Source organism: Podarcis melisellensis (genome assembly GCF_964234715.1).
Source record: "Podarcis melisellensis genome assembly, chromosome: 5".
Taxonomy (NCBI): Eukaryota; Metazoa; Chordata; class Lepidosauria; order Squamata; family Lacertidae; genus Podarcis; species Podarcis melisellensis.
This window is the reverse complement of record NC_138537.1, coordinates 2,931,614-2,945,445: the sequence shown is the minus strand read 5'-3', so window position 1 is coordinate 2,945,445 and position 13,832 is coordinate 2,931,614. Positions and strand designations below refer to the sequence as shown.

Below are 13,832 nucleotides of genomic sequence, written 5' to 3'. Positions count from 1 at the left end.
CTGGTGGTCAACAAAAGAGGTTTAAAGAATCTTTTAAAATGTAGTATAAACACCAATAACTGGGAAACACTGGCCTGCAAGCGCTCCAATTGAAGAACAGCCTTGACCAAAGGTGTCATGGGCTTTGAAGACACTCAAACTCAGGACGCAAGGGAGAAACATGATAAGAGGAAGGCATGTTTGGCAAACCCTCACCGTGATCAACTCCCACCCAGAAACCAATGTCCCCACTGTGGAAGGGTGCTTGGATCCAGAATTGGCCTCCACAGTCACTTACGGACTCACTGTTAAGACCATGTTTATGGAAGACAATCTTACTCGGCTACGAGGGATCACAGAAGGAGGTGGAGGCACATTTTGCATGGCTCCCTCCTAAGCTTGGATCTGAGGGGTAGGGGTTGTCAGAAGGGAGACTGGGAATCATTTTACTTCCCAGATGCTCCAAACTCCTCAATAACACAACATGATCATAGAACTGGAAGCGAGCCCAGGGGTTATTTAGTTCAGCTCCCTGAATCCAGCACAGAGTTGGCACTGAGGAGGGGGGTGGGATAGATGACCTCTGGGAACATTTCCAATTCTTTGGTTCTGGAGCCATCACAGACTTGTAGGGAGGGGTGTTGGCAAAATAATGGTCCTTGTGCAACATTATTAATTGCATGGGTCTCGTGCAATACCATTTACCAATATTACTGTTAACAAGCTGTGCTATCATAATGATTAAGGCCTTAAACAATAATTTTAGGTTATATGTTAGTGACTAAGTTTGAATTTATATATTTTTTAACTGTTGCTCTATCTGTAGCGTCCCTGTAATTGCAAATACAAATGTATCCCTATTGTGTTTTATGACTTCCTTGATATTGTATGTGGGCTGGAACTGGTCTGTGACCGAAATAATAAAATTCAATTCAATATTACTGTTATATCTGTTTTGCAAGCAATACAAGAGCAAACAGCGATAAACGTTGAATTAGGGCACAGCTCCTTCTGCACTCCTGTGCAGCTGTACTGAGTAGGCAGGTTGAAAAGAAAGCAGACAGATGGCCTTGATAGGAGACTACAACAGTGGCCCTCAATATTTACTTAGTCATTTACAGTTATAGACCGCTCTCCGCTGCGTATTTTCAATCCCAGAGCAACGAAGAAAGTGAGGAAAAAGCAACAAGAAGACAATGACCAGCAAAAGTAATTCAAACAAGAAAAACAATAGAATCGAAAAGAAAAGAAAAGAGCAATATGCAGTAATCACAAAAATGCATGAACATGTCCAACAAACAACAAATTAACTCTTCTGCCCTAAGGTTGACAAGCAAAACTACGAGAAAAATTAAGATTCCCAGTTTTGCCAACTTCCTAGGATAAAAAACCAAGCCCAGGACAATCCACTTGGATTAAACGGCCAATCGTTTTCTTAGCAATGGTTACCACCCTGACAACAACAGGATAAAACTTCCTTCCTCTTCCCACCCATCCACCTGTTACATAACCTGCCACGAATGCCTTGAAACCGCCTCTTCAAGGAAATCTCTTTCTAGTAAAATACCAGTCCTCTCAACCCACCTAGCTGCAACCAAGAGCACCAGACAGTGTCTTATTTTCCTTCTACAGGGGATCAACCCATCAAGACACAGCTAATAGAAGTGGGGAGAGAATCCAAAGGGCATCTCGCAATTGAATATGGCGGCTAATTTGGTGCTCCCTTCTGTGCCAAAGGCAATTTTTTACTTCTGTAGTGCAGCGGAGGGACCCGGGAGCAAATAATTCACTTTCTGCTTGGCATGGAGGCTCAAGCCTTGACTTCCAAAATCCGAGCTCATATCTAGTACACTGCGCCATGCCAGTCTGCCAAGCGCCGTCCCTAGCTGCCTAAGTTGGGCCAGGATCATCATCATCATCAACAACCCTTTTATTGGCATCACATACAAACATCCAAAACAAATCAATACAGAATTGCCACTTCCCCAGCAGCACAAGACATTTGCTAAAAGAAAGGAGGCAGAGCAGTCTATCATCGCATCTCTTGGTCTCCAGGGAGGATCAGGCGTCTGCAGTGTATTTTGACAACAAAAAGACCAAACAGAGATATTTAGCCACTAACTTGATGAGCTCCTAATCATTCCCCAGTAATAGAAAATGTATGACCTCCAAATTTGGTTTCCATTTGGGGATGCAGAGTTGATCTAGAAATTGCTGGCAGAGATCAGCATATAGTTTACAATTAAGAACCAGATGTGTAAGGGTTTCCACCAGAGGGTTTTCACATGGGCAAGTTCTTTCTCCTTCCACCCTGCCTGAGAACCTTCCCCAAAGGAGGTTTGATGGATTTGAATTAAACCGGGCCAGGATCAATGCGATGCATCCTTCGTGATGCAAAGGGCTAAGGAGGCGAGACATATTCCCTTCTGGCTTTCATCCCTGCCAGTTCCGTCCATCCCACCCATTATTTTGTGATTCCTGCATTTCAGGGGGTGCCTTCCGACTCTACAATTTTATGATTCTATGAGCAAGCATAAAGCTTCCTGCCAGTGCGGATGTCCTTGTTCTAGAGCAGGTGTTTCATAACTTCCTTGAGTGTTTTGGCCTTGCCGGGACATATCATCAAACTCCAATAATTCCTCCAATAAATCCTGGGATCCCGAGGTCAGTATATGGTTACCAGACCTTTTTCAATGAATCCGGGGAAACTGGGCAACGGCTGCCAGTCCGCAACTCCCAAGCCTCCCCTGATCTGTCCAAACAAAGGGGGAAGGGGGCAGGACATCGGGGGAGGCTCGGGAGACATGGGCGTGTGGCGTGCCATAGCCTGGTTCTTTAAAAAAACTGCGCATTTATGTTTCACAGGGTGTGAAAGAACTGCTTTGCACCTTGCCCAGCAGAAAAACCACACACAAACACATTATGGGGACTTCCGAAGAGGAAAAAAGGCAGGCGCCATGGCAGTGAGCAGCTCCTGAAGCCGGCCAGAGCCAACTGTGCTTCCAGGCTGGCTCTGGGCTGCTGAGGCTGGTGCTGCCACATTTTCTAGGGACAGATTTGCAAATCTGGGGACTGTCCCCGGGAACCGGGGACGTCTGGTAACCCCGGGTCAGTACCCACCCAGACAGTGGAACTCCGCAGGTTCCTTAACTGGACCTTTGTCCAAATTTGCATCTTTTGCCAGGAATCGAAAACCATTTCTTGACAATCGCTTTTTAACATGCAGTGCCAGCTTTCATTGCCTCAAGTTTTAAGACGTAATATCTTTAATCTGCGCTGCTCTCGGGCTGTTGTTTTGCCCTTAAGTGTTAATTGCATTATTGTTCACCGGAGGTTTTAAAGCAGAAGTTTGCATGGCCATCTGTAAGGGATTATTTAGTACAGTGGTACCTTGGTTCTCAAACTTAATTCGTTCCGGAATTCCGTTCCAAAACCAAAGCGTTCCAAAACCAAGGCGTGCTTTCCCATAGAAAGTAATGCAAAATGGATTAATCCGTTCCAGACCTTTAAAAACAACCGCTAAAACAGCAATTTAACATGAATTTTGCTATCTAACGAGACCATTGATCCATAAAACGCAAGCAACAAACAATGTACTGCAGTCACACAATCAATCAATCAATCCATCAGTAGCTGAACTGGGTTCCACACAGTCACAAAAACAAAAAAGAGCCACAAAAACACAAAATAAATAGCAAAAACAGACGGACCTCAGCGTAACACTCAAAACAGAGCACGTTCGGCTTCTGAAAAATGTTCGCAAACTGGAAAACTTACTTCTTGGTTTGCAGTGTTTGGGTTCCAAGTTGTTTGAGTACCAAGGCGTTTGAGAATCAAGGTACCACCGTAGTTTGCTTTGGACTGGCCTAGATGACACTTTGGGTCCCTCCTGACTCTACAGTTATTTACTGTATGTTCCGGCGTAGAAGACAACTTTTTATCCCTGGAAAATCACCACAAAAGTTGGGGGTCGTCTTATACGCCGGGTATACGCCTTGGGAAGGAGGAGTGGGAGCCGGTGAGCAGAGGCACCCCTTCTGCCCTCGCTCCTCCTCCCTCCTCTCAGAAGGGGACGTGGAAAGTCCTTCTGAGTGCGGTGCTTACCCGCCCGCCAAACCCCTCGCCTTGGGCTGCTGCTACTGCTGCTGCGATGGCAGAGGCGGTGGAGGGGTGCATGCTCTGCCCTGGTGGTGTTCAAACTCTATAACTCTGCCCTGGTGGTGTTCAAACTTTTAGAAACTCTAAAATTGAACATCAAAAGCTGGGGGTCATTTTATATGCCCAGTCACCGGAATCTATGGTATGTTTCTCCTATACTACTTCCAGAAATTCTTTGCTGGACATCAGTGGGGCAGTGGTCTGGGGTTGCAGACCTGAACCTATTGCTGCACCATGGTCCCAGTCTCCAGGGTCCAAGGGCCACTCAAACGGCATGTAAAAGTGTCTTTGAGTCACTGAGAATAAGTCCTATTCCCCTTTGTGCTGGCTGCAGCTAATTGGAGTAAAAGGAAGTGAGGAATGGCTCCTAGGATCAATCTGGGAGAAAGCACCCAGGAAGAATACCAAACAGTTCTTATTCTTTGTGCTCCAAAGCTAAGCATTTCTGGACACCAGAAGCACCAGGTGCTTCAGTTTTCAGAGAACGGTGGGCAACTCCTGCTAAGTATTAAGGTTGCTACACTGGAAGAAGCTGCTGGAGCATGCCAAATGATTTGCCTGAGTATGTTGCACAGAAAACAGGTCTTGCTGAAGGGCAACGCAGGGAGAGCTGTGCTAATTGTCGGCGATGCATTCCTCGTTGTTAACGTTGTATAATTACAGAATTCCTGCATAAACCCAAAAGGATATGTAACCTTAGCAGAGGCGTGGCCGTCAGAGGGCGTGGCTGAGCCTCTCGCGAAGGAATCACTTCTATTGATTACCGTATTTGCCCGAATATAAGCCGCACCCGAACATAAGCCACACCTTTAAAATTCAAGGAGGGGAGGGGGGGAGACAATACCTGAATATAAGCCAGTCCTTTAAAATTCTACAGGCGCTCACACCTGTTCTGTTTTACCGTATGTCTGTTTCAGCAGCGATATCGTAACAGCCGATTTTTGCAAGGTCGCAAATTTAAGCCACACTTTAACTCACTTTTCACGTTCAGAATTTGGAAAAAAACGTGAGGCTTATACTCAGGTCAATACGGTATGTGACATGGTTTAGGAAAACAGTTCCCAAAGTGGTCCGTACCATCCACTAGGCAGAGGGATATCCTAGGGGTGTGCTAAGACAAGGAGGCAGCTGTGGAGGGGAGGGTCTGGAGGTGTAAATAAAAAACATTATTCTTCCTCATTTATTAGTAGCGCTATCAGTAGTGTTCTGACCTTAATACCTGGCAAGTTCATACAGGTGAAGTGGAAACCAGAGTTTGAAAAATGGGGAGCAGCTCATGGAATAGAAAGTGGAAGGTTTTCGAACTGGCTCTCTCAGACAATATGAACTTATAGGCATCTGTTTTTTAAAAAAATAATTAGAAAATGTTTTTAAATATATATATGTTTAAATAACCCCCCCCCAATTATATATTTTTAGTTTTTATCCATTCCTCTCCTTTACTAAATTTGCAAATAATTCATGAAAAATAAGAATACTCAGAGCAGACCATTATTATACTCAGTGCCGGATTTACGTATAAGCTAAACAAGTTATAGCTTAGGGCCCCACTCTCTTGCCCCCCCCCCAAAAAAAATAAAGAAAAAAACTGGATGTACATTTCCAAAATATAAGATAAAAATAAATAAATAAATAAAAATCCTACATACCTGTGAGGTCCATAAATTACCATATAGCATATATTCAACACTAAAAATTGTGAATTTGTTGTTGACAAAGGACAGCTGGACATATAAAGGGCCCCATGACCTTCAGGAGCTTTGGGCCTCATCAAACCTAAATCCGGCCCTGAATATACGATGCTTCAAACAGGTGCATCTAAGTGGCTGACCGCAACATCCATATGTAAAATACAAAGTAGGTTCAGCTCATGTTATAAATCTCAGTTGCAAGAAGAATCTAAACACCGCTCTGTTCCATTAAGAACAATGTGTGAATACAGTTAAGCCTTCATTGAGAAAGGTTTGGGAAGAAAATAAAAAGGTTTGCAGAAGGCAACTGAATGGTTAGAGTTATGGAGCCTGCCTTCTCTACACAAGGATGTGAGTAAGTGGTTGGTCTCGCAGCTTCTAAGAACTCGTTCCTAGAGATCGCCTGCCATTAGACCATCTGTTGATCCTCCTGGGCAATGTTGACTGAGATCCTTTCCATACTTGCGTCAAATAAAAAATGTCGTGTGTTTCTCATTCTGCATCAAAGCACAGGGTTTCAGGTTAGCAGAAACTGTTGACCACAGGCTTACCTTGCTTTGCTGATGGTGCTACAGTCCCATCTTCGAAGCTGCCTCCTTGCCACTGTTGACTCCGGTTCAACCACTTTCTACTCCGAAGTCGCCACTCTAGTTTCCGCACATTTGCCAGCTTTTACAACGCCTGCCGGCTCTTTTCCTGTCTCTGAACTTGGGCAAGTTCCCAGTACCATATTGAATCTAGTCAAGTAGGGGCGTGTCCCCGGGACATCTCATGCTTGCCTAAACAGCCAAGGTTGTGTCCTGGTGGAGCACACCTCCTTATGCAAGCTGCCAAGTCTCCCCGGTTGAAAGCGCGAAAGCTTTTGGGACGCCTGATTTCAGTCAACAGCGAAAAGGTGCCTTTCCAGTTCACCAAAGGCAGGTTTGGAGAGACACGCCCCAAGATGTGAGCCAGAGATTGAAAGGCAAGCAGCTCACTCTAGGAACCAGCCTCTTGGAAGGATGAAACCAAATGAGGCAAGAGTCTGAATGCTTGGCCAATGGAATCTGCAAAGGTTCAGGACTTTGAGGCCCTTCTCATTTGAGAGGAACAGTGCATGCCTTGTGGTTTAATTTCAGGAATAAGGAGAGAGCCATGGGATGATGGATAATTAAAATGAGCAATTTGCATTTTGTTTAAGGTGAGAAAGAGATGCATCTCTTATGTGGAGCCAACTATGAGTGCAGATGATCAAAGGCGGTACAAAATTAAAAAATAATCTTACAAGCCACCCCATTCTCTGAGTGGTGGGAGATTCCAGAATTTCCCCAGGGTTCTGTTTCCAGAGAATGGGGGTCAGTGGAGACGGTGGAATTTTTAGGACAAGGTGGGGAGCTCAGGGCATCGACACCCCAACAGATCTTGCAAATCCATTAGTCGCACCTTTGGATCCAGCACAGAGCAAGCAGCTCTCTGTGGATCCAGCTTCCAGCCTGTTCCAGCTCAGCTCAAACACCTTCTCTGTCTACGGTTCTCCTACTTCAGAGGCGCCCAAACTTTTTCCAAAGAGGGCCAAATTTGATGAAGTGAACGTGCGTGAGGTCCGACCAAAATTATTGAGCTTTTTTAGGATTGAGGTTGTTGAGCTTTTGGGGGGATTTTACCCCAAAGTTGTTGAGCTCTTTTTTTTAGGATTGAAGTTGTTGGGCTTTTTTTTTTTAAAAAAATAACTTTTTATTAGTTTTTCAACATATCATTTTCAACAATACAGTGGTGCCCCGCAAGACGAACGCCTCGCAAGTCGAAAAACCCGCTAGACGAAAGGGTTTTTCCGTTTTGGAGGTGCTTCGCAATACGAATTTCCCTATGGGGTTGCTTCACAAGACGAAAAAATCTTGCGTCCCCCGGCGGTTTTTTTTTTTGCTTTTTTTGCCCTTTTCCTAAGCCGCTAAGCCGCTTATCAGCTGTTCCGCTGATAAGCTGCTTAACAGCTGATCGCTGGAAGCCGCTTGACAGCTCTAGCACTAAACCACTAAGCTGTCAATGGGCTTGCTTCGCAAGACGAAAAATCCGCTAGACGAAGAGAATCGCGGAACGGATTAATTTTGTCTAGCGAGGCACCCCTGTAATTAAACATACTTTCATATCTTATACCATTTTTTTGACTTCCATCAATCACATCTGAAAAATTTCCAATCTATTCATTTAATATACATTTCTTACTTTGACTATTACATTTAAATCTCATAACTAATATCTCTATTCTTGCTCTACTTTGCAATATTTCATATATTTCTCGTTACAAAACTTCTTGCAGTCCTACTAGCGTAATTTGTTGATTACAGTTGCTCTTCAAATAGTTCGTATATTTCTTCCGATCTTCTGTGAATCTCTGGTCCCACAGGTTTCAAATCCTTCCTGTCGTTTTATCTAATTCTGTGTAGTCCATTAATTTTGTCTGCCATTCTTCTTTCGTCGGAATTTCTTCTTGCTTCCATTTCTGGCTAACAATACTCTTGCTGCTGTTGTTGCATATAAAAACAATTTAACATCTTGCCTATTAATATCTTCACCTATAATACCAAGTAAAAATGCTTCTGGTTTTTTTTAAAAAAATGTATATTTCAACATCTTTTTCATCTCATTATATATCATTTCCCAGAAGTTTTTTTACTTTCTTACATTCCCACCAGAAGTTGTTGGGCTTTTGGGGGGATTTTACCTCAGGAGATGAACTGCCCCAGGATTGAACTGATCGGACTTGCCTGTCCTACCTAGTATCTAGGTTAGAAGGGAAGCCCCCCACCCTACGGCACAGAGCACCTTTGTTGGTTACGCCAATTGTGGTACTTAACCAATCAGCCAAAACCATCACCTAGACAAAGTGACTGATTTGGCAAGCTTGCTCCCATACATTCTACCACCCCTCCAGACACAGAACCCCAGGAACTGGGAGGGATGCAGGCAGGGCCGGATTTAGGTTTGTTGAGGCCCTCAGCTACTGAAGGTAATGGGGCCCTTTATATGTCCAGCTGTCCTTTGTCAACAACCAACTGTCACTGTTCTTTTGTGTTGAATATATGCTGCATGGTAATTTATGGACGTAATTACATCATAGGAGCCCACACAACACAAAACACTGCTGCTGCATGCGGGTTTTGTTTTATTTGTTTTTTATCTTATATTTTGGAAATGTACATCCAGGTGTGTTTTTTCCTTTAAATTTTTTTGGGGCCCCCAAGAGAGTGGGACCCTAAACTACAATATAGATTGTTTATTTTATATGTAAATCTGGCACTGGATTCGGGCATCATCCAGACTGATACTTCTCCAAACTTATAACAATACATTGAAAACACTACCATGACAAAAACCCTATACAGTGGTACCTCAAGTTAAGTACTTAATTCGTTCCGGAGGTCTGTTCTTTAACCTGAAACTGTTCTCAACCTGAAGCACCATTTTAGTTAATGGGGCCTCCCGCTGCCGCCACGCCGCCAGAACACGATTTCTGTTCTCATCCTGAAGCAAAGTTCTTAACCTGAAGCAATATTTCTGGGTTAGCGGAGTCTGTAACCTGAAGCGTATGTAAGCTGAAGTGTCTGTAACCCGAGGTACCACTGTAGTTTTGTAAAATGTGAAGTTCCCCCCCATTACTTGGATACGACATTGATACTCGGCTATTTCCTTCATGCAATGTGCTCAGATCCAAGGCATCACCACCCATCCTCACATAAGAACATAAGAAGAGCTTGCTGGATTAGACCAGTGCTCTATCTAGTCCAGCATCTTATTCCCACAGTGGCCAATGAGATGATTGTGGGAACCACGCAAGCAGCATTTGAGTACAAGAGTCGACTCTCCCCTCCTATGGTTTTCAGCAACTAGCGTTCTCCTCTTCCATGAATTTGTCTAATCTTATTTTAAAGCCATCCCAGTTGGTGACCCTCACTCACTGCCTCCTGTGGGAGGGAGTTCCATGGTTTAATTATGTGATGCGTGGAGAAGGGCTTTATTTTATCTGTCCTGAATCTTCCAATGTAACACTCCTCGCACAACTTGCGTCAACTGAAACCATCCATTTGCCACTCCCCTCAAAGACACAACCATCTCTTTGGAGAATACCGTATTTTTTGCTCTATAAGACTCCCTTTTTCCCTCCTAAAAAGTAAGGGGAAATGTGTGTGCGTCTTATGGAGTGAATGCAGGCTGCGCAGCTATCCCAGAAGCCAGAAAAGCAAGAGGGATTGCTGCTTTCACTGCGCAGCGATCCCTCTTGCTGTTCTGGATTCTGAGATTCAGAATATTTTTTTTTCTTGTTTTCCTCCTCCAAAAACTAGGTGCGTCTTGTGGTCTGGTGCATCTTATAGAGCGAAAAGTACGGTATATGGCATGGTACATTCACCGGGTCACATTGGCTTGCTGATTCCAAATCTTCAAAGAAATGAGATCAAGGCACGCTGGCCGACAGGGTGTTGTGGGTGGAGGCCAGGCCTGCTGCCTGTGGTGTATTTCTTTCGAGAAGGTCCAGGGTTGCCAGCTCTCTGTTGCTAAATCTGTTTCTCAACCCAACCAAAATTAAATGCCCAGAGAGATGCACGTTCTCTCGAGTCACTGGCTCGCTCGTTCCAGTGGGATTATTGCATTTAATAACTCTATCTAGGCCACAACACCTGGGCGTTGATGGGGAAAGGTCTGTGCCACAACTAAGACACCACAAATATGCTTCCTTTTCGCCAGAAGGGCAGAAATGCCTGGAACGGGTTGGATTGGGATGCAACTCACATGGAGCACATGAGAACCATGTCAATATAATGGAGACATTATGGCTATGAAGTAGAGTTGACTTTGAAAGAAAGAAACTATGCCGCACATGGTTAAACTGTGGAGCTCTTTCCCACAAGAGGCAATTATGGCTGCCATCCTAGATGGCTTTATGAGAGGATTAGACAGATTCATGGAGGAGGAGATGGCAATTCAAAGTGTTGGTGCTGACCTTGAAAGCCCTAAACGGCCTTGGCCCAGTAGACCTGAAGGAGTGTCTCCACCCCCATCGTTCTGCCCGGACACTGAGGTCCAACTCCAAGGGCCTTCTGGCGGTTCCCTCATTGCGAGAAGCCAAATTACAGGGAACCAGGCAGAGGGCCTTCTCGGTTGTAGCGCCCTCCCTGTGGAACGCCCTCCCATCAGATGTCAAAGAGATAAACAACTACCTGACATTTAGAAGACATCTGAAGGCATCCCTGTTTAGGGAAGTTTTTAATGTTTGATGTTTTACCTGTTTTTAATGTTCTGTTGAAAGCCGCTCAGAGTGGCTGGGGAAATAATAAATTATTATTATTATTACTTCTAACCACTATGTAGGCTGTGCTCTGTCTCCACAGCTGGAGGAAATAAATGCCTCTGGAACCCAGTTGCCATTCTTGTGCTGAGATCCTGCTTGCGACACTCCCATAGTGGGCATCTGGTTGGCCACTGTGAGAAGTGGACGAGTTGGGCCATTGGCCTGACCCAACAGCCTCTCCTCATGTTCTTAATCCTAAACCAAAGTCGGTTGCTTTGGACAGGTGTGGGTCTGGTCTGGGTTGAAGGCCAATGTCTCCAAAGTGCTCCAAACTGGGGTGGAGGATCTCTAAAGTGTTGTTGGGCAATTCGGAGGTTTCAGAAATCATGCAGGGTGCCTGCCCAAAATCGAAGCATTTGTTCTAGCTATAAAAGGGAAACAACGTGGCGGGGAGAGCCGGGGGCAGAGTTCCCTTGTGAGTGACAGGTTGTTAGCATAAAGTGTTTATTTTTGTTGTTGTTGTTTAGTCGTTTAGTCGTGTCCGCCTCTTCGTGACCCCCTGGACCAGAGCACGCCAGGCACTCCTGTCTTCCACTGCCTCCCGCAGTTTGGTCAAACTCATGCTGGTAGCTTCAAGAACACTGTCCCACCATCTCGTCCTCTGTCGTCCCCTTCTCCTTGTGCCCTCCATCTTTCCCAACATCAGGGTCTTTTCCAGGGAGTCTTCTCTTCTCAGGAGGTGGCCAAAGTCTAGGAGCCTCAGCTTCAGGATCTGTCCTTCCAGTGAGCACTCAGGGCTGATATCCTTCAGAATGGTTTGATCTTCTTGCAGTCCATGGGACTCTCAAGAGTCTCCCCGAGCAATCCTTGTTTAACCTCCCAATGGGAAGCCACGCCTTTCAAACACAGCCGAGTACCATGGGTGCTCCAAGGACAGCTCCAGGAGGTCAACTCAGATCCTCTCTTCAGATGAAGTCTTGGTCAGTTCTCATTTCTTCTGGGAGATGGACCAGTTCATTCTGCTCCTGTTTTCACCTCCAGCCTGGGTGGGGCATCGCTCCCTTGGCTTTTGGATAATAATAATAATAATATATTATTTATACCCCACCCATCTAGCTGGGCCTCCCCAGCCACTCTGGGTGGCTTCCATAGAAACCAAAAATACAGTAAAATATTACACGTTAAAAACTTCCCTGAACAGGGCTGCCTTAAGATGTCTTCTGAATGTCAGGTAGTTGTTTATCGCTTTGACATCTGCTGGAAGGGCGTTCCACAGGGCGGGCGCCACTACCGAGAAGGCCCTCTGCCTGGTTCCCTGTAGCTTTGCTTCTCGCAATGAGGGAACCACCAGAAGGCCCTCAGCACTGGACCTCAGCATCTGGGCAGAATGATGGGGGTGGAGACGCTCCTTCAGGTATACTGGACCGAGGCCGTTTAGGTGCTTCTGAAAAGGGAAAATGAAGGAGAGGGAAAGCAAGGCTGGAAGCAATGGGGAGACAGAAAGCTTGGGAGTCCTTCATGGATCATCAGTAAAGCTGGGAAGCTCCTGAGATGTGGGCAACACCAGGCTGTCTCTTCTGGATTCTCTTCTGGATTCCCAGGTTGTTATAGATAGCTCTGGAGGAAATCTGGAGACATGAAGGTGCCTTGAGGGGAGGCAATGTCCGTCTTTACACTACTGCCACTATTATTATCTGTCACATTTTCTCTCTGCTCATTTAACAATTTATTTTTTAAAAAAGGGTTACAGACGCTTCAGGTTACAGACTCCGCTAACCCAGAAATAGTACCTCAGGTTAAGGACTTTGCTTCAGGATGAGAACAGAAATCGTGCTCCGGCAGCATGGCAGCAGCAGCAGCAGGCCCCATTAGCTAAAGTGGTGCTTCAGGTTAAGAACAGTTTCAGGTTAAGAACGGACCTCTGGAATGAATTAAGTTCTTAACCCGAGGTACCACTGTATACTGCTGTGTCATATATGGTTTAATAAAAACATAGCACCATGCAACAAAAACAAAAAAAGTTAAAAATAGTCATCATTTAGCCACCGTGTTAGGCTGTTCCTCCTTCTTTGCAACCATAAGTTTAGTTCTCCACATTAATTTGTGATTCGCCCACAAAAATCTCTCACAAAACTCACCAGTATTTTAGTGCAGATTCCTCCCCTTATATACATTTTTTGTATGTGACTTTCCCTAATATGCACAATTTTTAAAACCAATTTCCACTACTGCGATGCAATTTTGTGTGTTATTTTCACAAATGTGTGCATCTTTACGTACATTTTCCCCTGATGTACATACTGAATTCCACCAAGAAACAGTGGTCTTATAGTAATACAAGAAACAGTGGATATAGTAATTAAATAAATAAATAGCACTTCATTAATGGTGGACCACTCGCTATTTAGAGGCGAAGGCTGCCATTCTGGTTCCACCATATGCAAAATTAAGGGAATTGGGGTGGGTGTGAGGAACATGTATAAAAATAGGGAGAGATTTCATGAGAAACTCTTTTGAAAGTGCTCCTCCACACGCGCACCCCATGCCTTTTCCAAAGACGATCCATTTGCATGTATAAATTTCACCTAGAAAAGGGTAATCTGGGAAATGCAAGCAGGAGATTGCATTTGAAAGAAAGGCTTTATTAATTCTCAGAGATGAGCTAGCAATTGAGCAAATCTTCCCTGAGTGGTTGTCATGGGATCAGCACCCATTTGGTGTTTCATACAGAAGGAGCAGCT

At 44.7% G+C, this 13,832-nt stretch overlaps 1 protein-coding gene and 1 long non-coding RNA gene across 2 annotated transcripts in view; one reads left to right on the top strand and one right to left on the bottom strand.

Annotated features, from left to right (window-relative positions):
• The window catches only part of BCL6 (BCL6 transcription repressor), a 74,988-nt gene extending 68,267 nt beyond the window's left edge, over positions 1 to 6,721 (bottom strand). The window contains exon 1 of the mRNA XM_081910975.1: positions 6,380 to 6,721. The gene's annotated coding sequence lies outside the window, so the exon portion shown is untranslated. The remainder of the gene's footprint in view (positions 1 to 6,379) is intronic.
• LOC309370000 overlaps positions 1 to 13,832 on the top strand; it is an 81,516-nt gene that overhangs the window by 48,659 nt on the left and 19,025 nt on the right. The window lies entirely within an intron of this gene.